Here is a 24,635-nt window from a genome sequence, read left to right on the forward strand (position 1 = left end):
ATGATGTGATTACTCTCAAAATAAGAGAAATAATTTAAAATATCCTTGTGACTGCTGTTTGTATGACGTATCTTGTCCTATCCTTTTATATTTAAATTCTTTGTCCTTCTGGATCTAAACTGTAGATAGCATAGAATAGGAACATTTTAATTTAAGTCCAGCTTTATTTTCTCTGACTTTGATTAGAGTGTTCCATCCCTTCATATTTTACTTTAGTATCGGGCAGTTGAATTCATACCCGCCATTTTATATTCTATGTGCATCATGTCTTTTCATTCCATTATTTGAAATACATTTGCAACCTAGCAGCTGAGAATTCTTTTGTAACCTCAGCAAGTGAGTTTTAGGTAATAGGTAAGGAGGCCTAGAGATAAGGGGCTTAGGGCAGGGACAGTGAGGACAGAAAACCTGTGAAGGACAAACGGGGAGGTGAATTGGTAGTTAAAAAGGAGAGGTCTCCGTTTAGAAGAAAGATTATGGCACCGGTGTCTGCCAGAGGGGGCTATTCAATAAGGCAGCGGAAAGCAACATGCAGAAGAGGGAAACAGCCTCAAAGGAACAAAGCTGTCTTCGGAGATGCAACAGAGGTTGGCCTTGCCATTAGCTTTTCCCAAAGGGAAACTTTTGAGCATGGAGAGTGGGTGAGGAGTCAGAGCAAGCAGGAGGCACACACAGGAGCACAACACGAAAGAGAACACCCTGGGTGAGAAAGCATGAGGCTGAAGGAGGGAAGCAGACCAGAGGAGTCAGACAGACGTGATGTGCGCCGTGGCTGGCCACACTCAGTGCAAGAGGAGCGAGTGTCTCCTGGAGTACATACATGTTCCTGTGCCTGACACAACAAATACAAGCATGCATGAAACTGATAATAAGCCTCACGTCCTTATGTGACTGTTTTTAAAGGCCAACAGGTGGAAAGGCCTTGCTTGCTTTAAGAGACCTAAATGGCACTTTGTCAACCTTCCTGAACAACTGAATAAAGATTACCACTTGAAGCATGACCATCTGAGACAACAGAAAAGTTAGTGTATTTAAAAATAGGTTTGAAATAGCTACAATTATTTAAACATATTTTAATTACTATAGCTCACAATGATTTATTTAAACTCTTAAGAACGACACTCCAGGCCTCTGCCTGTCTATGTGTGAGTGGCACAGCCCACCGTGTGCAGATGTGCTCTCTTTCTTTGTACCCCCTTGGCACAGGGCATTGAAACACTCAAGTCTCCTACCATGCCAGGGCAAATCTCCTGTTTTGTTAAATTAAAAGCTATACTTGGGTTAAGAAATCAATAAAATTTCGATGCCTGCATGGCAGAAACCCAGCACACCCAAGAGACTGGGGCAGGGCATTCGCAAAGCCAAGAAAGCCAATCCTGGTCTACCATTTCCCTGAGCTGCGGGATACCTTTCTAAAGCCACAGTTTCTTCCAAATTAGTCAGCTCACCAAACCGAAATGAAAAGCAACTTTAAAAAGAGCCAGTCTCGTCATTCATGTATTCTAAGTGGCTTGTGCTCCCAGTGACTACAGCAGTTTAACTGCTTCCATGGTTCAATCTGTGTTGCCACTACCAGCCCCAGTGTCTATGTCACAGCTTCTCAGAGAAAACTGTTGATAACAAAGTACAATTACTTCACAGGGCACACACAATTCACTCTAAATACAGCTTCCCAAACATGTTCCATGCTTTAGATGACATAATAGATAGTCTGTGCATCATTTAGTGCCAACTACAAGGCCAAGAAGCTTGGGCAATCCTACAGAATACATCCTGACACTTTAATCCCGAGAGCTTGGACGAGAAAGGCTTTGTATTATTATACTCCAAAAACTGGTGTGAGGATGGAACACAGGCATTTATAAAGCATGCTTAGGAGGGACGCTCAGACTGGACAGAGCGGTCTCGGGTTCCCACTATGTAGCTCTGACTGGAATGCTGTCAACTTCTTTTCTTTTTTTTTTTTTTTTTTTTTGGCTTTTCGAGACAGAGTTTTTCTGTGGCTTTGGAGGCTGTCCTGGAACTAACTCTTGTAACCAGGCTGGTCTCAAACTCACAGAGATCCTCCTGCCTCTGCCTCCAAAGTGCTGGGATTAAAGGCGTGCACCACCAACACACTCTATCACTTGGTGTTCCGTATCCCTGATCACCTGGTAGAGATAGTATTCCTCCGATTTCTATAAAGCCTCTAAAGGGAAGAATTACTATACTTATTGCTGGCATTTTGCGCTCAGTATTCCAAAGTTCTCCAGGCAGACTGCAGTCTGTGAATAAAGGTGTGGAATCTCTCATCAGTACAGATTGGACTCGTCACAAATTTACCAGATCAAGAATTCCAGATAAAGTGTTTCAGACAAGACCTGAAGATCATGAAAAATATGCTGGGGACCCCCAGCATCCTCATAAACTGCACATTGTTACAGGAATAATAAAAAGTACAAAAAGGCATCCATACTGAGAAAAAGATACAATCAAGGTGCTTGGACTACAGAAGGCACACAGCCCTCCAATCACAAGAGCATCCCTTCAGTGAGGCAGAGTTGAAAGTGGTCAAACTCTTGGTACACATCCAGCCCCTGGAGCTGCCACAAGGACTTCCCACAGAAGAGAACACGTCTGGAGCGTGCCTCAGGAGCTCTGGGGAATTGGTAGCACAGCGGCATCTGAAGCCTGTGGAGCAGAAAGCAAAGTCTGATGCCACACAGCTGCAGGTTACAAATTGCAGTTACTGAGGAACCCATCAAAGTGTATTTCTATAAAAAACAAAAACAAAAACAAAAAAACAAAGCATGCTTAGGTTTTATATGTGAGTAATACAATGTAATCTGAAAATGTTACATCTAATTATACTGGATTTTATTTCATCAAAACACATCAGAAAACAAAGGACAAATTCTGAGTCTACTTGCAAACTAACCACCAATTCCTTAATAAACCGGATGCCCTCCTTATTCCCAAATCAGACTGCTGGTGACTAACACCCCCTTCTACGCAGTATTGTGATCTGACCTTTCCCCCAGTTACATACCTCCATGCTGGCTTGTTAAAGCATCTAGGGAATGGACGGTGTGAGGCAGAGGGCTCCCAGAAGGAGCAGGGAGCACTGACGCCTCTGGCATATATATATATATATATATATATATATATATATATATATATATATATATTGGATGTATAACTGTGCATGGTGGACATACGCTTTTAGACAGTAGCACATAACGGTGGCACTTTATGAGTGAAAAGTGGAAATTAGTAAATATGTCCCAGAGGAAGAGCCGAAACCTACGGAAGTTCTGCAGTACCAGACACTGGAAACTCAGACACAATCGAGCCCAAGGCCTCTAAGGTCCATCCTCCGACCGGCAGGCAGCCTGAGAGTCCGGCAGGCAGCCTGAGAGTGCTGGTTTGGCCGGACACTTCTTGAAGGCAGTACCTGGTGTAGGTTGTCCTTTCCAGGCCTGGCATCCATCCACAGCTGCTCGTCAGGTCAGGGATGGACTCCCAACTAAAGCCTAGCGCACTTGACTAGAGTGGAGACTGACCCCAGCTGCTGCCTGGACTTCGTCTTCTGCCACAGGATCTGTGGGGAGCACACGGAGGCACTGCTCTCTTGGCTGTGGAGTCCTGCTGTCATGTGACTCTCGAGTGTGGTGAGGCACGGACTGCCGGCACTGGCCTGAGGGCACGGCTCACCTTCACGTGTAACTAAGCTCTTCATTCTCAGCTACGATAATCCTGCCAGGCCATAAAGGGCTGCAAGAGATGGCTCGGGCTGGCTTTCCTATCTGTCTACCTCAGGAAATGCTGCCTGCATGCCCTGCAGTGGCCAGAGCAGCATGAAGAAAGAAGAGCTACCACTTGCTTGTGTGACCGCCAGCATGCACGAGCATTGCAAAGGGCAGCAGCAGTGACCTCCGCAGAGGGACAGCTGCTGGAGAGCAGATGCTGGGGCTGTGTGACGTCATGGATATAAACAAGACAAGGGAGGGAGTGCCACAGAGGCTGGAGACTGGCGGATGGGCTGGCCCAACTGACCTTCTAATAGACCACAACCATGCTCATTGCCACCCCGCGCCCCGCCCTCTTCATAACAAGTGTGCTGTACTTCCAGTTAAGTCAAACACAAATGTGTACAGTGAAGAACGCCATCACCGCAGGACCACCACTCACAACCTAGGACGCTACTACGTCCTGCTGGCTCCCCCAAATTTACCTTCTCCAGAAACCCTTTGCAAGGTCAGTCTGTGGCTTAGGACTATTAGAGACATGCATCAAAAATTAAATTAGCAAAAGTTTTTCTTCTAGTATAATTTCATGCATTTTCTCCCCTTTCCTAACCAAAATACAACATAAAATTCATTCAGGTTTACTGGAAGCTATAATGGCAAAATAGAAATCACATTTTGCCTCTTGGAAAAAGCTGGAGTTTTAGCTGAATCATGTTTTATTCCAATTATAAATGTTTAAAACTAATTTAGCTTTGCTTTTGAAAGCACTGCTGTAGAACAGTTTTTAATTTAATACGATTATAACTTTAGAATAAGGTAGGATGAAGAGTATGAGAAAATCAACCTCTGCATTGTACCAGCTCTTGGAGGCCATCATGGCCTGACAAAATTAGAAGGTTCTTTGACCTAGAAAATGTAATGGATTTTCTTTATGAATTAATTTTACTTTATGAATTAAGAAAGAAGAAATTTCTGAGAAAATGAAGTGTAGAGAGTGAAATCACGATCAAAAAAAATCTACAATTGCTCATAGCACTCAAGAGCCGGGCAGGATATAGCCGGTATGTAGGCACGTGGTGGTTTAGGAAGCCCAGCCCAGCTCCCTTCAGGGGTGGTTGAGGTTACCTTCCTGGCAGATGCAGTCCTTGGCTGATGCCTGCCTGCCTCCCTGCAGTCCTCCCCAGACCCTTGCCTGCCAACTACCTTCTTGGAGATACCACCTAGCTCCGGCAACAGGTGCTGGCTGGGCAAAAGAGAGTGGGGTTCTTCCTCCTCCTCTCCCTGCAAGGGGGTGGGAGAGGGTCTCTAGAGAGGCTGCGTCCCCTCTGGGTTCCTATGACTCTGACATGATCTGGTACCGTCTGCTCTTTACGGGGCCTCTGCACCCATCTGACCTCCTGCTCTTCAGTCACTGCACATCTCCCTTGAGGACAGCCTCTGTGTTTTAACACTGCCTCTCTAGTTGGGTCCCTGGAATGACCAAGTGCTCAAAACTCTAGATGCCGGGGTGAAAGTCAGATCCTGGTGGCCTGGTCTCCGCCCACACTGCCAGACCCCTCTCCTGGCTGTGCGGTCTTAGGAGAACACTTCATAAAATGAGGAAAAGTAACTGCTTTAGGGGTGTAGAGGGGCAGGAGGAGACATTACCGAGGCGGGAAGACAGGAGAGGCTGGTTTCCCTCAGACTCTCCTGGTTCTCTTCCTATTGCTGCCACTATACCTCTTTTCTTTCTTGTTATTTCTAGTCTCTCTCTAACACCTAGAACCCTTGGTAGCTGCATTGCTTCTAATCTTATCATACTGTAAAAGAAAAACGTATGCTACTTAATCATGATTTTATACAATAGTGGGTTAGTCAATGGGCTTGTAAATCTTATGTGGGATTTTCCTGTCCTGTTAATACTTTGGCTGCTATTGTTTATTGGGTTTAGAATGTGTACTTATGGGGAAAATCTGAATCATCTTCTGGTACAGGGACACTTTCTCCTATAGATGGTGATGGAAGGAAGGACATCCTATAGATCAATTGTATCCAAAAGAATTGCTACATTTTTTAAACTTATAAAGAGTAAAATATATACTTGTATGAAGATTTTTAATTAGAAAAAATGAGATAAACATCAGTAATTTTTCTATCTCCAAATCACCATCATTTCAACATTCAATCAACATGAAATGGTTTAAATAATCTGTTTTCTTGTTTATACTATACCTGGTTTATATTTATAGCACATCTCACCTAAGCTCTTTTCCCTGATCAGCAAACACAGGGAGTCAGCGGCCACCACACCAGAGAACAGGTCAGAATGCCCAGCTATTGCAGGGCAAGTGTTCCCCTAAAGTCCTAGTCTCCCTTGGTGTTTCTAGGGCGATGCTCTGCCCGAAGCAAACGCCCAGCACTGGCCTTGGGAGTAACTACTGGAAAGAAAGTTAACAAATGTGAGGCCAAGTTTTAGTTTTTAAAAGAAATAACAGTTTTCTGAGTCTTACAACTTGAAAGTCACAAATGGTTTTAAATATAATCTCAAAATGTAAAACTGTAAAAAAAAAATCATTGTTTTAAGTACAATCAAAATGGGGGAGGAGGGATAATATGAACAAAGGAGTCGACCATGATGGGGAAACCCATAGAAACCGCTGACCCGAGCTAGTGAGAGAACACTGACTCAGGTCTGAAAAATCAGGAACCAGCATAAGACTGAACTAGACTCCCTTAATATAGGTGACAATGGTGTGACTGGGACAATATATGAGGCCACTGGCAGTGGGTTCAAGACCTAACATTAATGCACAAACTGACTTAGTGGAGCCCATTCTCTATGGAGAGATGCCTTGCCCAGCCTAGACACAGGGTGTGGAGGTGGAGAGTTGCCTTGGTCCTGCCTCAAGGAGATGATGGGACAGACTGAGCAGACTTCTTAGGGCAGGCCTTACCGTCTCCGAAGAGCAGATGGGGGGGGGGGATCAGGAGGAGAGGAGGGAGGGGGAACTGGGATTGGAATGTAAAAAATTACCTAAAATTACTCCAAAAGCCACACCAAACACAAGAAAGCAAAAGCAACCAGAGGTGTGGGGGGGGGGGTGTAGAGAGACAGACAGGCAGAGCAACAGAGACAGAGATTTGAGAGTTTTGTTCAAAATCCAATAAAAGACCAGAATGAACCAGGAAAAGCTACTCAAATAACTGCTTCTGCTTAATACTATAAAGAAGCTTAAGGTATTCTTGATGCAGCATTTGAAGGGAAATAAAAACTAACTAAAGCAATCAGGTAGGATACAGAAATGTCCGTCTACTAAAGAGTGTGATATCAACAAACTCTCCCCTCTGCAAGAAAGAACACCCTCTAGCTGGAGTAATCACCTTTTTTTTCTAAACCAGAGTGAGAAATATTCTCATGTGACTAAATTTTCATTTCTTCAATGTTAGCATCCAGGCCTTATGCTGGCCTGCCATTGGGGCCCTGACAGGTTGCTCATTCCTGGGTGCATAGCTTGGCAGTACTCAGGCAGTACCCTGACAAGGTTATCTGCTAGTCTGCTACAGCACATGAGCTAAGTACCATCATAAAAGGCAGCTTCCACCCACCTCCTGCCTCTCTTCTACCACTCCTGTCCCCAGAGGCCGTCTCCCTCCCCCTTTATTGTTCCCCTCCCCCCAAAAAACCCTTAGAGAATTATTCTTAAGTACTTATATATCTTTGCCAAGTGTTCAATATCAAGCTTCTAGAACTTAAATAAGTGGCAACATATGTTTGATAAATAAGGTATTTGACAAATTAGATATATATTCTATAATGGAATGCCTGGTCACCTAAGAGGGCCCTTTTCCCAGAGTTGGGCAGAGATCCCCGTGACCTGTCAAGGGCAGTGCTGGCCCCTGTTCTCCCTTGGTCTCTGCTCCTGGGCCACACCCATCTCACAAGCCCACTCTCTCCTGTTCCCATTTCACCCTGAGGTCTTTTCCTTATCACCTTTCCTTGCCTTCCCAGGAGACAAACAGCTTGGGACAAACTTGTTCTGGTTTTACCCATGGAATGGCTACTTTTAGTGTCTTTACTGAGCCCATTATCTATGATTAAAAGGTTTTATTTTGATATTACAAGAGCTTCAATTAAGTCACTATTTTTAAGGCTAAAAATGACATGGATAGAACACAAAGTCCCAGTCTTATGAAAGAGGTAACATATTGTAGGCTGTTAAAGAACACAAATTAAGAGTCATTCTTCTAAATGATCAAGTTCTTGAACCGTAATCACGCTAAGTACTGATGTAATTAATTACAGGGGTAAGCCTTACTTAGTCCTCTGTATATGCTTTCAAAGTTAAGATTACAACAAGTAACTAGAAACAAAGTTTGTCTATTCAGATATACCTAATAGACAGTGCCCAAATGCTCAGAGATATGCAGAATATAATTTAAAATGCTTGATTAAAAGGCTTTTCATGATAGAGAGACATGTTCCTGGCAGCACCCCTATTTCCTCCAAATAAGATGGATGGGCACAGAAGAATGCCCATCCGGAACTTGCTTCCAATGTGGCAACGTCAACCACTGAGCTAACCTGCCTTTCATCTCAACTGCTGCAAAGAGTCTCTTTGCTTCTAACACAAGTTCCTACTCTACAGGCAAGTCTGTTGGATCTTCTGGGCCTGGCATGGGCTGCCCTGAGACCTCTGCCCTCAACAACCATGGAGGACACTGTGGGGTAGCTGTCTAGGTAGCCAGCAGGTAAGTAAGTCTCTGTCGTTTTTTAAACTCTCACTCAGGTAAAATGTGTCCTTCTCAGAATCTGATGCTGTTTGACGACTAGGCTTGAGGTCGCTTTATCAGGTTAACAGCAGCGACCCAGGCTGCAGTTGCCTTCTCAGTTCTCTGTGGAAAGCTCAGGTCATAGGCCTCACTCTCCTAGAGCTAATGCTAAGTCTTTACAGTTTACCTCTTTACCAGACTCAGAAAAGAGACACACTCACAGTTACCGCTGTAACTTCTCACCATTCCTTTGTTTAAAGAAACTTGCTTTGCAGTGGCTGCTCTCCGTGGTCAGCCACCTGTTTGTATCACCTGGTGAATTAGATAAAAGGAGCTTTATGGTTGTTTATATAAAGATAAGAAAGCTTAACTGGTGATAAGGCAGTGACTTCAGATGTTTAAAAGAATGAAACATGTTCCAGATTTCTCTCACTATGTTAATGTTATATTAAGACTCCAAAAGTTCATAGTCTTAGAAGTGATCAAAGGAATTCTGATAAGCTAGAGTCCGACCACCATGTGAATATAGCACCTTTTCTACAACGTAAATTTCAGTACAGATTATAAACAGCGGGGATGCCAATGTGTCTAAAACCTATCTTTTCACAAACCCAAAGAATTCTTGTAAGCTCCAGGGAGTCGACTTGGATCCACCTTGAACAGGTCAGATGCATCCCTCAATTAAGTACTGTCAATCAGCAACCTAAGCCTCCACCACTCTTCCTGGGTCTTGGGACTCTCGTTTCTCAATTACCAGGACCTAAGAAAAAAATGTTCCCCCCAAACTTAACTTTATTCTCCGCTCTGCTGACATCGTGTTGGGTAGGAGCAGCACTGGACACTCCCACAGAGCCTGTCCGTGAAATGAAACAACCAGCTACTCTAGGACGTAGCCAGCACCCGGCTTTCTTAGGTTCCTCAAAGATTCCCATGCCCCAGGTCACTTCATAAAACAAGCAAAAGCATTCAGGCATTGAGCTGGCCAGCCCCTTGTGGACCTGACAGGTTGCTCAGCCCTGTGTGCATGTGCTTGCCAGGACTCAGCAGTACTCTAACCTGATCAGGGCCCCGACTGCATCATCCACTCCACAGCTACAGCACATGCCCTGCATCCCTCATAAGGGCCAGGCCCGTCCACCTCCTGTCTCCTTCTCAGCCACCCTCCTGTCCCCAGAGGCTGGTCTCCCTCCCTTCCCATCCCCTTCCCCCAACAAAACCCTCCATGTGAGCCATGTCGCATGGTGTCTCTTTCTTTCTCCCCCCCATTTTAAAATTATAACACTCAACCTAGTAGAACTTTCATCAGAAACTCCCATGACAAATCCATGGCTGTGTGACCACTAACAAATCACCAATGTCCAGTTACTTACTTCAGGTTTTATCATCAAAAATCCTTACAACACACACAGCTAACAGTGCCATTTATTTGGCTAAGAACAGAAATAGTTTGCATCCTTAGTCTAACTTTTCAAACCACTGGCATATTTTGAGTTTTATGTCAGTTTTTTTTACATATTATTCAATTCTAAACACAAATCTTCAAGCTGCCACAGCCACCTGAGTGGGACTCTTGCTAGTACGTGTCACATTTTTCAGCAACTCAATAAAGTTGTAAAGATGACAAATTTCATATGGCTGACAATCTGCCATCTGCTGAACTAGCTTTGTACCTTGAGATTTTTCACTCACTCTGTCAACATTTATGGAGTCGTTTGTAGTGTCAGATGCCACCACACCCTAAGGTCAGTAAGCAGCCTCTGACCGGCTTTGCATTGATGTTGCCCTGGACCTACTGGAGTGAGGGAGGAAAGGAGCCCCATGTACATACACCAGGCCACGCAGGCTGCTAGATTTCCTCACATATACCCAAGGATCAGAAGTCAGACTACTTTAAAAAGTAAACTGAGAAGATTCACATAGGAACAAAGAACTGTTAACACTCCTGCCTGTGCTATAAACCTTACAACCAAGACTGAGGGAAATGATTCATTATTTAATAAAACCTATTGTCCCCTAAATTCCAGAACTTTATAACTAGTTACAAGCCCACTAAGCAGAATCATTATGTGAAATAGAAAAGATGAACAGTGACAGAAGCTAACAGCAAGCTGTTTTTATTCTTAGAATATGAGAATATTATTTCTTCCTTAAATATATCAGAATTTTAAAACTAATACACATATATATTCCCTTCATCTTTACTAAAAACAAGAATTAATACCTGCTGGGGAGGTTTATTACTTAAGGTTTGTATCTTAGGAATGAAACATCTTCCAGATATTCAAAAGCCAAAGACAATAAGATGACTTCTAGCAAAACAATAGGGTAATCTTACAGAACAACTTAGCTAAATTGCTGAAAACAGTTCATATTCTGACTAAGTGTCTTCACCATACACAGAAAAACACCCACACTGAGGCACAAAACCACCACATTTGAAATGTGACTCTAAAATGAACCGAAAGCCTTAAGCACAGTCGGCATTAGCACATTTTCAGTATTAATTCAAAGCAAGAATGTGCTCTAACAATGCCCAGAATGCTTGAGGGTACTTCTCCTACCCCGTCCACATCCTCGAAGCTTAATCGGCCATCGCAGCTCTGTAGGAGCCTGCGGTGAACACCTGGCCACACGTTTGTCTGAAGTACTACGCTGCAGACAGACTCTCGTCCTACATTGCCCACTTTACCTCAGTCTCCTCAGCTTTCCTTTGAGCCATGGCCACAAAGTATAGACTTTCTAACGCAGTTGTTTACAAAGCCAAAGGAGTGTGGATTCGAGACTAGTTGAATCATGGCAAAGCAAACCATAAAGAAAACCCATCGTTTACAGCTAGAGCATAGGAAGAACTAATGACTACACCTGAGTAAGAGGGCTCTAGAGGATATCCATAATGCTCTTTGATATATATTATTTGTTGTGTGTTGGTTTTTCAACACAGATTCTCACTGTGTAGCTTTGACTGTTCTGGAACTAACTACGTAGATCAGGCTGGCCTCAAACACAGAGATCTGCCTGCCTCTGCCTCCTGAGGGGTTTAAAGGCATGTATCACTACAGTCTGGCTATACTATCATTCTTAATCCAGAAAACTTTAAAGATAGAAATATACTTCTGATATGGAAAAACCTGATTTGAAGCAAACGCTCACTAACTGTAGATTAATACATTAATGTTTATGAAAAATACAAGAAGTCATTTTTATTCTTAGAATTATTCATCTTATATTTCTTCTTTAACACATCAGAACATCTAAGACCAACTATACAATTGCTCATTCCAACCAAAAGCAAATAGGGGATTAATACCTGTCGATAGGGCATTATTATTTAAGTTTTCCATCTGAGAAAAGAAATCATCACACAAGAAGAAATTATTAAGACAAAGTTACATAGAGATAGAATTTTCCAAGAATACAGTTTTACTTATTTTCTTTTTAAAAATATATGGCTTTGTTCCCCAACCTTCCCTCACCCCATCTCCTGGTGTTTGGTAGCATGCCCTGTGACCTCACTGTGCAGTCACAGCTGGTGGCCCAAGTGTCCAGCTTTCATCCCCAGTGCTGGGATGACAGGCCTACACTTTAAATAAGAGAGCAATACAAGTGAATAGCTTCTGGCTTTGAGTAGACTGAGGGGAAAGGCAGGAGGGGGGATTTGGCAGTGGAGAAAGACCTGTCACTGCCATTAAGAAACCACACTCCATTAAGAAACCTGTCACTGCCATTAAGAAGTCAGCAGGCCCCCAGAACAGGAAAAGGGAAGGACACAATGGCTAGATACTGAATGCTAAATTAAGCCAGAAAGGCTCAGTAACCAAACTGTCTCTGGCTCTGCTTCTGACACCTGCTCCTCATGCATTTCTGCCTGGGCTTTGGGTAGCATTCCTGATCACGTATGTGCTGTCTTACAACAAACATCATCCTACCCCCAAAGCATGCAGACAGGGTCCCACAGGAAAAGAGGACAGAACGGTGAGTCTGAGACCCAGAGCTCCTGTAGAATTCTCAGTAGAGATACAGCATCGTTCCTAAAAGCTTGCAAAAACCCAATAGGTTAGTAAAACAGTATGCACAAGCTGAATGAAGGGAAAGGCACCTGGAGAACAGTGTTCACAGACTGGGGAGACGTCCACGTGCCGCAGTCGATGGGACTCAACACGTATTTACAAATGTTCTCCAGTGAATTGGAATTCTGGGCATAAAGCACATGGATTCTCTGCTTCAGATATCCCTCTCTGTCTGTACCACTTCCAGAAAACACATTTCTATAAGCGTATGCCCTGCCTACTCTCAAATAATCTGAGATGATCTATGGTCATAGATTCTTAGGCCATACCTGAGATGAAGTTAACAGCCACACTTCCATCATCTGCATTGTTCTGATGGGTTATCTTCCAAGATCACAACAGTTCTTTGAGCTCTGAGCACCTGATAGCTTTCCTAACCCCAAGCCCCAAAATCCTTCCATCATCATCCCCAAAGCAACACAGTCATCAGGTCTGCCCAGCAAGGCCCTATTTCTGGCACCACTTCCTGGCCTAGTTTGCTTTTTATTGCTATGATAAAATATTCTGAGCAAAAGCAACTTGGAGAAGAAAGGGTGCACTTCACATTACAACCCTGAGGTCACAGTCCATCACTGACGGAGATCAGGGCAGGGGCTCAAGAGCCAATCCTGGAAGCGGGACCCGAAGCAGACACCATGGAGGAGCGCCGCTCACTGTCTCGTTCAGCTTGGTGTTATTTATGCAACCCAAGACCACCTGCACAAGGTGACAGTGCGCACAGTGCACAGGGCCTCCGAATCAAAACCATGGCCCTGGAAAGTGGCTCAGCTACTAACAGTATGCGCTGCACGATCATGAGGAACTGAGTTCAAGTCTCCAAACATGAGTGAAATGAAAGATATGGTCATGTACACCTAACACTGTTGCTGTTAGGGGAGCAGAAACAGAAGGATCACTGGGAATTGCTGGCCACCAGCCCAGCTACAAGTTCAGTTACAGACTCTAACTCAAAGGAATAAAGCAGGGAGTGACAGAGTAAGGCACCTGATGTCTTTCTCCAACTTCTGCATATACACACCTGTACTACACAATGCACCTGTTCACACATAAACGCACACATGTGTATGAGTGCTCATGTACACAGACACACATGCACACACACTCAAAACTTAACCACAGTATTACCTCAGTAAACATGTAAAACAATCTACACCACTATTCTTTACCACTTCTAATGAGTGGCATCTACCCAATTTAAGAAGCTATTTTAATAAGCTAGTTATTTCAAGAAGCAATTTTTAAATCATTATACTTATGATGAAAAAACTGCTTTAAATACTTGTGTATATGTGCACACACAAATGTTTATTTCTTGCTGCTAACTCTAGACATTTTTAGGAGTAGGAGAGTAAGATTTAATATGGAGACATTATTTATATCTATTTGCTCACTAAAAGATGTTTTATTAAGAAAGGCCATATTAATTCTTTATGTGTCATTTGCTTGTATTGGCTCTGTTCATATTTCAATTTCATGGCATAAAATATTTCCCACAGCAAGTTTTACCAAAAGCAGGCAATGCTACAGGACAGAGAAAGGGTTTTGAAATTGACGAGCATACTTATTTCTTTCATTTTCTTCTCTAATGATTCATGCTTAGGCTAGTAAAAACAATGGCCTCTGAAGTCTAACAAGACTCAAATATGAATGAAAGAACTGAGATAGCTTTCCTTACTTAATGCGTGAAACATGAGGAAATCTCCATTAAAGGGGCTGTAGTGTGAAATAAGACACCAGACTGCAGTCATTCCCCCGCATTTTCTGGTGATATAACCAGCCCAGACTGTCAGCTAGTGTCAACTCTAAGTGGAGAACACTTCGGGGCTGTTTCTAGGGCCTTCCAGCATGGACGTTCGAGACCCCACTATGTGTGGCATGAAGCAAGCTGAGGTAGTGTGAGAAGGGCATCTTAGGGAGGCACCTGGCTTTCTATCTCCACTGACACAAGGTGGCAACTCCTCAACAGCAAAACTCTCTCTTAGACACAGTTCCTTTCTGTCTTAATTCCAAGGATGCTGGCCCCAGTACACTCTATCAGCAGAGGTATTTGGTGTTGTATTGAATATGGATAATTCCAGTTTGAAACCTTACATCTCATATTTTCTCAATGTGGTAAGTGTTCAAACTGTGAAAATTATAAAATAAATAACTACTCAGTACCTATGGAAATTAGGTCTATTGCCCTTACAGCAGATGGAGAAGGAGATAAGATATATTCTTACACTCAAGAAGCCCAAAGTACAGTTAAAAATAAGACTACAATCTATTTGAAGAAACAATTAAAAAAATAGAAAGGCTTCAACAAAGATGAATTTTATGCCCAGGGTTAATTATTCCCCCACATATGACATGAAAAGATAATCTACTAAAATACAAAGTATGCATCATTGATTCAGAGAGATTTTTCTTGTGCCCAAAGATGGGAATGATTTAGCATGGGTGACACAGGCAATCCCAATTAGGAGGGCCTCTAAAACTAAGCTTCAAGGAACAATAATAATAAGCAGAGGCCAGCGGGGGAACAGTAAGGAAGTAAATGAGAAATGAAAGGAAAGGAGATCATCTGGAGTACCTGACAGTCAGGTCCAGGAGCTGAAGCCAACGTCAGAGGCAAGAAAGCAACAGATGAGTACAGTGGTGTTCAGAAAGTGTCATAGGACAGCAAGGACACTGAGTAACCAAGACAACAAGAGTCAGACAAGGTCAGAAGGCCAGGCAAAGTGAGAGGACCAGGGGGAAGACCCTGTGAAGGGAGAGGTGACCTAAGTCAGTATACAACTCCATAAGGGTAACAGGGCGGGCTGACTTACAGGAGACATCCAGTTAAATCTTGAGCAAAGCAGCTGCCGTTCCTAGCAAGTGGGAGAAGACGGTGGCTTACTGAGGTGAAGAACTCTGGTGGACTAGCTAGTGACACACAGGGTGGTTTTCTCTCACCCAAAGTTCCCAGGCCCTTAAACTAGCATTGTCATTGCAGAGGGACATCTGAAACGTCCTACCTCCATGAGGGCCACGCGTTGGCAGTCAGTGAAGGTGAGGACAGGGAAGCTTGTGGGCATGGGCAGAGCCACGATGAACATCCATGTAATGGCAGCAGCAGCAGGGCAGGAACCCGCACAGCAAGCAGACAACAGGCTACGAAGAACTGCATGGTTATCACGGGGAAAAGAACTTCGCCAAGGCCATGGTCAACAACGTTAGTGCTGTAGAAAGGCCAAGGCAAGAAACACAACTTAGAAGTGACAGTGAAGAGGGGGATGGGTTAGAGTACAGAGAAAGGAGCCAGGGGCACAGAAAATTGTGATGGGAAGTCTGAGCTCAGAGAGTGATCAAAGGCCCTGGAGCCAGGGACAGCACCAGGGGACAGCACCAGGAACGGGAAGAACCGGTACTGGGACAAGCTCCCCTGCCTGTGGTTGGGAAGCTGAAGGATACAGATGAGCCAATGGAAACCGTCTGAGGTGTAGACACTGATGTAGAAGTACGGCCATTTGTACCAGAAAACAGCAGAGAGACCTAATCCCCATAAAGAGGGGATCAGGTCTGTAACAGCCATGACGTCCACAAAGCGGAGGGAAGGACAGAGCTCACATAAACAAGAGCTTCACTCGCCAGGTCCAGAACGCAGTGGGCACGGCTCCTGACAGAGGTGCAACTACACAAGTCTGTACAGCAGACAAGTCTCGTCAGCCCTGGGCTGAGAGGCATACAACTCAGGAAGACACGCTAACCCACGAGTTCCCAAATGACTAAATGGGAAAGCTCCAGGTTGCTCAACGTGACTTTGCTTTTCATATAGAAAAATTGACAGCTATTTTAAGCCAGTATTTTCCCCCTTTCTTCTCCTCCTTCCCCTCCCCGATCTGTGTATCAAGAGGTCATGATGGCACTAATCTCAATTGTGTAGCAGAGATCTAAAGAAAATAATGGCTTTAACGTATTTGCTAAGTTTCGGGGAATAAACTGAAGGACTTGTTTATACTTTTAATCGCTTTATTATAGTCTTATTATAAATGTTGCCTACAATTATTGTACAGAAAGTACACTTTCAGATATCAGAAACAAAATGGAGAAACATGAAAACATTTAGCATATAATCTGACTTGATGTGACATTTCTATAAACATTGTTTTTTTTAAATACTAGCCTTATAATCATGTGTAATTACTGGTTTAGCTTGGCTCTCTGTGTTTTGTGGAAGCTAAAACTTTTTAAAAACAGATAACAGAAATGCTTAGTGATATAAATCCTATTAAGTGAAAACTCATAACTTAATGCTATATAAAGTAACAGATACTTTAAAGTATATCAGTACATTAAATGAAAAATGAAAACAACCCAAATTTCAGTATTTGTATTGATCTTTTTAATGTTACATGATACTTATAATCTACCATAAGTAATATTTTTCCTAAAACTTATTTCAATGTCTTCTATGAAAGATATAAATGTTCAAATCCTATGTATTCCCCCCTCAGTATGTACTAGTGTTCTTAATTTTACTAATTTTGTGAATTACTTTCTTAGAAAAGTTATGCATCATTTTCCACATAAATTTTAGTGAAATTAACACTAGTTTGTTGAAGTCAGGAAATACTCAGTGCCAAATATCTGACTTCCATCAAATTAATTATTATGATATAATAACATCCATTAAAATGCTGTCACTGTTCTATACCTGTGGGGGGGGATTAAAGGACCACCTGCTTTGGCACAGTTAATATCTCTCACTGAATATTGAAGTTACAAATGTGTTTATTACCCGTGTCTCACTTTTCGTCACTGAGAACAACGCAGAGATGGTGTCGAGCTGGTAAAGCCCTTGCCTCAGACTTGAGCTCAGTCCCTGCAGCCCAGAGAAACGACAACCACATTGCGGACATACATGCAGCCGGAACAACCGTATGTATAAAATAAAAATAAATCTTAAAATTTTAAACAAGAAAAAGCTGAAGAGCATCACCAATTGTATTTGCATTTTCTTGAGACAGATGCCTAAAAGTGATTCCAAAGGGTTCATTAATTAAAACTCATGATCTATAATGTTAGTTTTTCTTCCCATGGTTCCTCCTTGACTTTACCCTCCCCAAAGCTTCCTCATTTAGTGTTCCTGTTCTGGTCTTCCCTTCATCTCTTTATAACACAAAATCCTATTTCTCCTCCCTTGGAAGACACCTCCCTTGCCTGGGAATCTTGCAAGCTAGTTAACACTGATTTCCATAGTGACTTTACCAATTTATACTCCCACCAGCAATGAGTAAGGGTTTCCCCTTTCCCTGCATCCTCACCAGCATTGAGTTGTCACTTGTTTTATTGATCTTAACCTTTCTGATTTGTGTAAGATGAATCTCCAAAGTGTTTCTCAGCCAATTCAGTTTCACCCCTAGAGAACTACAGGGTTACTTGCTTTCTTTATGTTCGATTTTTTTTAGTTAGTATCCATTCTGTAGACTACCTCCCTCTTCAAAGACAATGGTGCCCTTTGCTGTGAAGAAGCTGTATAGCTTCATGAGGTCCCATTTATTAACTGTTAGATCTAGTGCCTGTGCTATCAGCACACTGTTGAGAAAGTTCTTTCCTGTGCCAGTGACTTCAAGTGAATTTCCTAAAAGTCATATGAAAACCTAAATCCACTGCAGAAGCCTCCTAAAATATATACATAGATGAAAATTTTAAATGGAGTCACCATAAATTGGGTGAGACAATGTCCCAACTAGACATCTTATGCCACCAAGTAAAATCCCCAGTGCCAGAAATGGTTTACATTTGATTGAGCCATTAGCCAAAGAGGTTCCAAAAACTCCCCCAAATATTATAGGCTACTGCCTGTAATTGATTTCTCTCCACAAGGTTCTACTGCTATAAACACCACTTACTTATGTCAAACATGGAGACATTGAGCTGGTGTCCACCTAGAAGCTTCATCCTTACTGACTAGCATTTGTGGTGTTGGAATGTACTACTCATGCTACTGGGAGAGAAAAGTAATCATCACTATCACCCAGCTATAAACACTGTGACCTACACCAAGGACCTGCCTATAAGATATTTGGTACAGTAGTAACACAAATGTTAGAGGGATAACCAACTACCTTTTTTAAAAATGGACTTAAGACCCACTCCATAAGATGGAACCCATGTCTGAGCTGGGCGGTGGTGGCGCATGCCTTTAATCCCAGCACTCAGGAGGCAGAGGCAGGCGGATCTCTGTGAATTCCAGGCCAAGCTGGACCGATAGCCTCCAAAACAATACAGAGAAACCCTGTCTCGAAAAAAAAAAAAAAAGATGGAACCCATGTCTGACATTGGTAAAGTTGCTAAAAACCTAAGACTAAATAGGTTTTGGGTGTGGAGGAACCCTAATGTGATTATCCTGCTAAAGGAACAAAGCAATAAAAATGACTCCTAATGACATATTGCTAGATAATACATACCTCAGTCCTCACCAGAGAACTAAGCAATAAAAATGACTCCTAATGACATATTGCTAGATAGTACATCCCTCAGTCCTCACCAGAGAAGCTTCTTCTGGCAGGAGACACTAACTAACACAGAGACCCACAACTGACCATTGCAGAGGGTGAGAGACTTGGAGCACACAGTCTTAAATGGGACATCATCAAACCTCTCCCCTCCAGGCTCATGGGATCTATGTGGAAAGATGGTAAAAGCCAGAGGTAATATGTGTAGTATATGTTTCCAAATAAACAATGTCTTCAAAACACAGCAGGAAAAAATCAAAATGAAAAGCAACAACAGTTTTAAAATGAATAATGGGCATACACTACACTAAAATGTGTGTTACCAGAAAACTGGTAGTTGGAAATGGTACAACCTCAAAGACCTGTTGAAGAATAAGAAAAGAAATAACTGGGAGTTTCAAATTCTAAAAACTATGAACAACAGCAAAAACAACAAGAACATAAACAAACATTAAAAAAGAAGAATTGGTGAATATAAGACAGATGTATCAGTTAATTAATAGTAAAGAGCTGATCAATAAAACTAAAGCCTGGTAATCTGCAAGCATAAATAAACAAAAACCCACCTTGGGAAAATTAATTTTTAAAGGGGAGGTAACAGAATCATTACTCTCTAAGTTCATATTATAAACAATATTATTATTGTGAATAAATACGAAAAACATCTTCCCAGGAAAACATAACTAGCATGGATAGCAAGACGTGTCAGTGACAGAGGCATTTGTGACCAAGCCTGGTGACGACCTGAGTTCAGTCCCCAGTACTGACACCGTGGAAAAAGAGAGCCAACTTCAGCTGTCTTCTGATTTGCACATGTATGTGGTAGTATGCATGCACATGCACATGCACATACACACACACAACAGAAAATTTAATGGAATATATTTTAAAAATCAAAATTAACTTTAAAAATATTATCAAACCAGGCTCAGTAAGAACATCATTTTATGGATAGCCTAGGAAACCATTTAAATAGTTCTGAAATATCTACCCTTTAGAAGGCACCTAGCTCAGGTCATTTTAGGATAATTATGACTATTTTTCCAAGAACATGTAACTTCCATGCTGTATAGACAAGAACATACAAAAATAGAAAAACACCTAGTTTCTTTTATGAGTCTAGAGTCTCAAATGCCACATTCTAGGCAGAAATTACTTAGGGGTAAAAGAGAGACTGTCTGGTATTCATGGTTTAGCATAACCCTAGTATATAAACCAAGCAATGACAAAATAGCAAAAGAAAACCATCTATGACCTGTATTTATGGACCAACATTCAAAGAGGTTAAAAGAAAAAATTGGCCAATCAATGTGTCAAGTACACCATAATTTATTCTAGAATATAACCGATTTTACAAGGCAAACTAATGAAGGTAACTATGTGCCTGTTAGCCACTGTAAAGAAAATGTGGAAATTTTTATACATTCAGGACTTAAACTTAAAAAAAATAAATGTTTTCTTTATTCATTGCTATCAAGTACACCTTAAGGACTCATGAGCTATTTTGTAAAGTAACAAAGAATACTACTGTGGTAACACCAGTACTGTGAGTGGTGGAGACAGATAAAGCCCATGGTTTGCCAGACACCAATCTAATACTAGGTTCAGTGAGACACTGTCTCATTGGAGAAAGGCAGAGAGAGCTACAACAGGTCACCCACTGTCCTCCTTTGGCTTTTGCATGCACATACAGGAAAGGAAATCCACACGTTTACATAACACACACACACACACACACACCACACACCACACACACACACACCACACACACACACCACACACACACCACACACACCACACACACACACCACACACACACCACACACGCACACCACACACGCACACCACACACACACCACACACAAACCACAGACAGACACACACACACCATACACACACACACACCACACACACACCACACACACACACCACACACACACCACACACACACCACACACACACACCACACACACACACCACACACACACACCACACACACCACACACAGACACACACACACACCACACACACCACACACACACACCACACACACACACCACACACGCACACACACACACACACCCCCACACACACACCACACACACACACCACACACGCACACACCGCACACACCACACACACCACACACACACCACACACACACCACACACACACACACCCACACACCACACACACACACACCACACACACACCACACACACACAGACAAACACACCAATACCAACAGACTATGTGGTATTTAAGGCGATAAAAGCACTGTGGAGAAAAGTAAAGTACGAGACGGGAAGACAAGTGTTGCTGTGTGTGCACGTACATCCACCTGTCTTAGTTTGCTTTTCGTTGCTATGACAAACAAAGCAGCTTAGGGAGGAAATGGTTTCTTTTTACTTTACAACCCCACCACAATCCATCATCAAAAGGAAGGGCAGGAACTCGAGACAGAAACCTGGAGGCAGGAACAGAAACAGAGCTCCTGGAAAGTGCGGCTCATTGGCTTCCTCCCCTCCCCTTGCTCAGTCTGCTCTCTTAATCTAAGGCCACTGTTCACTGTGACACTGCCCCCAGGAGGCTGGACTCTTCCATATCAATTATTAATCCACAATGTCCCCACAGAATTGTCTGCAGGCCAATGCGGTAGAGTTCACTCTTTGCAGATAATTCTAGCTTGTTCCAACTTAACAACAACAAACACCTAACAACATAATTAAACCCTTGTCAACTTGACCCATAACCACACAAACTATAACCTTTCCTTTCTTGTTTATTCCTCATGCCTGATATTAATATCAGAACATTAAAAATGCAACTTTAACTGTTTCTAGTCCTTTTTTAAATCAAACAATTTAATCCAGAATCTTTAAAATATCCAGCATCTTTCAAAACTATTTTTAAACTAAAATATAATCACATTTTCCCTTCCCTGTCTCCCTCCTCCCTTCCCATGCTACCCTTCCCCACCTTGCTCTCTCTCAAATGCATTGCCTCTATTTCTGTTTTCAGTGTCTCCTGAAAAGTTCAAAGTTTCTCTGAGATATTCCAAGTACTCAACTTTGGGCTTCTGCTAAATAAAACAGCAAGTTAAATACTTTCTTACTCCATGAGGGAAAAATTGTAATCTCCATTAGGGTCATCAGGTTAAAGCCTCGGAGTGGGGATGAGAAGTAAGGAGGAGACTGCAAACATTGGGTATCTGTGGGGCCGGGGGCAAGGCAGGGAGCACAGGTGAGCTCAGGGAGCAAGTGCGAGCTCAGGGAGCACATGCACTGCCTGGAATAGGACCGGCAGGAAGGGGGGGGGGGAACGGGACGGCTGAGTGTCCTAAGGTGGGGAGAACAGAGTAGAAGAGGATGAAGGTAACAAATGGCCAGACCGTGCCATGACTCATGGCCAGGACTTGGATTTCACCTTTTGTTTGACATGGCTGAGTTTAGGCAGAAGAATACTACTATCTGACTTATGCCACACCACTAAAATAAACCAGAGCTGTGCTGGTCTAGACCAAGGGTCAGAAGTGAAAGGTGGCAAGACGACTCCGCTGTGGTGTGTACACCCTGAAAGGGATGCTGACAGGACTTCCTAATGGATTAGACAGAAGGTCGAGAGGGAGAGGAGGTGCCATGCTGGCTGGTTCAGGCTGTGATAACAGACAGGCAGCCTAAACAGTCATTTGTTTTCCCACAGAGTGAGCGTGAGACATGGTGCTAAGTGTTTTAAGGACACACTTTATTCAATCCTTATGACATCACATAATGTCAGGGTTACCATCTTAGACAGATCAGGAAGCCCAGGCCCAATAAAGTTTTACAAGCTGCCCAAAGTCACAGAGGTGGTTAAGTCTAATAAAAGGAATTTCAACTTGAACATTCTAATTCGAAGAGTTACACTCTTAATTGGCTGCATAGTTTCCAGAGAAAGCCAGGAGCTGAAGGCAAGAAAGCCCTGAGTATGAGACCTACCATTTATCAGAGCTCTCTGGAACAGAGATTAATTAGAAAGTTATTTTTTACAATACTAAAATAATAGAGATATCTACATGTCATTGGTAGAAAATGACAGAATATCCTTATAACACACTATGACATCATTAAAACAATGATGTGGAGCTACATTTATTATATACATACACATCTGTTAGACTGCCTTTTTTAAAGCATATAGATAAAATCATATAATTTATAATTTATAAATATAAATGCCTAGGTATACATGTACTACAAAAGGAGAATTTAAATGTTAACATTCATACATAATATCTTGCCAAGCCATATTATAAAAAACTATTTCCTATATAATTTTTCTTCAAACTCCTCTCAAGTTCAAGGCTTCTAGGAATGGCTGGTACTTCTTGCAAATGGCAGGGACCGACAGTCCAAATCACATCATTGTCAATGCTGGGGTGTTAGAGCTGTTCAGAGAATAACTTCTGACTGCGAGTGACTACAGAAACTTAAGAGGAAATCAGCTCTTCACAGAAGATGGTCTTACCTGCAGACATGCAAGGGTGTGTATATACAGCTGATGTTCTGAGTAGTATCACACCTTTCAAGACTTTCTGTCATTTGTATCAAAGTGTCAGCTTTACAGGGGAGTGGAAAAATTAGGAGTACTTCCTTCCCCTTATGAGGATTTGGAATTCCATTCCCAGCACCTACATGGCAGTTCATAACCATCTGCAACTCCAGTTCTAGGGAATCTGACATCCTCTTCTGGTATCCATAGACACCAATGGTGCCCCCAACACACTATACACTCAGGAAAAACACTTATACACGTAACATGTATGAAAACATGAGGCAGCATAATGACAGGAAAAATAGAAAAAAATGTGTAAGGGTGAGCTAACTAAGAAGTGGTGTAGCATTGTAACAAAAATAGAGAGAAAATGTGTAAGGGTGAGCTAACTAAGAAGTAGTGTAGCATTGCATACCACACTTGGTCCTCACGGACTCACCTAGATGGACAGAAAGCTGACTTCACTGGTCCAAGCTACACCCTGTAAGGACAGAGAGAGCACACAGTCCTTTGAAGACTGCTAGCTTTTTTGTTTTTTGTTTTTCCTGTTTTCGTTTTTCAACACAGGGTTTCTCTGTGTAGCCCAGCCTGTCCTGGAACTCATTCTGTAGACCAGGTTGGTCTCAAACTTGGAGATCTGTCTGCCTCTGCGGGAATAAAAGGTGTACGTCCCCACATCCAGCTTGCTCTGGCTTTTAGTGTGTGGTCTGCAGCATGATAAACAAATTCTCTTCCTTGTATTAAGTAGGGGGAGCCAAGTGGGGAAGTCACTTAGTAGCTTATTCCCCTTCGAGGTCTTATTAAAGGTGTTTCTTTAATGCTCTGCTTTTAGAGAAATGGGTTGAGGGATAAGGTAAAAGAAAAACTACACAAAGACGGTGAAGATGAGTAAAGCCAATACAACACTAAGAAGAAACGCTGAATTTGAAAAAGAAGAGAACAACCCAGAAGAATGGAAAATTAGACAGGGTCACATCTGGCTCCCTGGCACGACAGGGAGAGCAACAGGGCACTTGGGACCAAGACAAGGTTCCCTCCCTGATTGCCAGGTCTGGCTTCAGTTCTAACAAGAGCAT

The 24,635-nt window shown here is 42.5% G+C and overlaps 1 protein-coding gene and 1 pseudogene across 4 annotated transcripts in view; one reads left to right on the top strand and one right to left on the bottom strand.

The window, feature by feature from the left end:
- Window positions 1-24,635, bottom strand: part of Plcl2 (phospholipase C like 2) — a 151,255-nt gene that overhangs the window by 62,764 nt on the left and 63,856 nt on the right. The gene's annotated exons all lie outside the window — the stretch shown is intronic.
- On the top strand, window positions 577-2,732 carry LOC101833844 (annotated as a pseudogene).

This window comes from Mesocricetus auratus, unplaced genomic scaffold (genome assembly GCF_017639785.1).
Source record: "Mesocricetus auratus isolate SY011 unplaced genomic scaffold, BCM_Maur_2.0 Super-Scaffold_100021, whole genome shotgun sequence".
NCBI classification, from domain to species: domain Eukaryota; kingdom Metazoa; phylum Chordata; class Mammalia; order Rodentia; family Cricetidae; genus Mesocricetus; species Mesocricetus auratus.